The 1,501-nt window shown below is 53.8% G+C and overlaps 1 protein-coding gene across 1 annotated transcript in view; it reads right to left on the bottom strand.

Moving 5' to 3' along the window:
• The window catches only part of ASB12 (ankyrin repeat and SOCS box containing 12), a 4,321-nt gene extending 3,953 nt beyond the window's left edge, over window positions 1–368 (bottom strand). Inside the window, exon 1 of the mRNA XM_015626118.3 lies at window positions 219–368. The gene's annotated coding sequence lies outside the window, so the exon portion shown is untranslated. The remainder of the gene's footprint in view (window positions 1–218) is intronic.
• Between the last annotated feature and the right edge of the window lie 1,133 nt (window positions 369–1,501).

Raw genomic sequence — 1,501 nt, forward strand, 5'->3', positions numbered from 1 at the left:
TTCCACTATCCCAGGCTGCTCCAAGCCCCAGTGTCCAGCCTGGTCTGGGACATTTCCAGGGATCCAGGGGCAGCCCCAGCTGCTCTGGGCACCTCCCTCACTGTTCTGTCACCCCCTGAGCTGCCAGAAGCTGTCCAGACCCCAAAAAGAGGTGACAGAGGACACGGGGCACTCATTTGTCCCTGGGGGTCCCAGTCCCCCCCTGCCCACCCACTTACCTGGGTGTGGGGGATGCTCAGAGCACCAAGGGGGTCCCATGGGGAATCCCCCCGTGGTTTAACCCCGAGAGGAGCAGAGCAGGCGAGGATCGGGCAGGGCTGGGATGGACGGGGCTCTGAGGGGCTGGAGATGTGCAGCTCACAGCTGAAATGCCACGGCAGGACCGGCCTGGGGCTAATTTTAGCCCCTCTGGGGTTTTATCTTACCACTTCCATTCTTGGAAAGCTCCCCCTGGGTAAATATAGCGGGGTGGGGGGAGGCTGGGACAGGTGCTGGAGGCTGCTCGAGCCCTCTGAGCACACACAAAGCTTTTTCTCCACTGTTTCCTCACAGAAATCGCAGGGAATGGGGCGGTTTGGGGTCCCTACCTCACCTTGGCTGCTGCCAGGCACTCAAATTCCCTCTCAACCCCTCTCCTGCCCTCCCTCCCCCTTTTCAGAGTGATACAAATGGCCACTTGCAATCTGCAGAACGATTTATTAGATACCAGAAGGACAAGAGGTCCTGAGGATGGGCATTTCCCATTCAGATTTCCCACCTGAGCCGCTCTGGGCTGCACCTGCCAGAAGGAACCACAGCCAGAGCTTCCCAAAGTTAAACAGGACCCAGGAAACCTCCCAGGGCAAACAAAAGGAGTGGGGAACAGCACAGGGGCTCTTATCAAAAGCTGTCAGCTGGGAAGTGCAATCCTGTTTTATCCAGCTCCCTTTAAACCCTCTCCAAACTCCTCAGTGGTGGAGCAGGAAGGGGTTGGAGGTTTGGGGCAGCCTTATCACGGTGTGAGATAATGAGAGAGACCCAAATTATCCAGCAGGAAAATCCCCACTGCTGCAAGAAGCGAAATCAGGGTGCTCTGTGAAATGTGTGATCTGTGCCAGCATCACTTCCCTGCCCTGGAGCCTCCCCACGGAAAGCTGGGAAATGGTCAACATTGATTTGGTTTAGACTTTTGGTTTTCCTCTCCAAATTCACCCAAAAATAGATTATTGCTTCACAAAGGTCAATTCCCCAAAGGCAGCAGCAGGAATGGAATTACAGAGTGCGATGTGGATGAACCCTGGAGCAGGAGAGGGGAGTTTGGGGTTATTTTCCTGAGTGTCAGGAAGATGCTGCAGCCACAAAAGCCAAGCCTGGCTGGAAGCCCCTTCCACAAACCACAGAAATCAAAGCAGCCATGAAAAAGACAGAGTGTTACAAAGGGAAAAAAGGAAATGCAGACAAGAGAAGTGCAAGAAAATGTGAAATGTGAGAAATTTGGAGATGAAAGGAAAATCCTTGAATG

Source organism: Parus major, chromosome 4A (assembly GCF_001522545.3).
Source record: "Parus major isolate Abel chromosome 4A, Parus_major1.1, whole genome shotgun sequence".
Lineage (NCBI taxonomy): Eukaryota > Metazoa > Chordata > Aves > Passeriformes > Paridae > Parus > Parus major.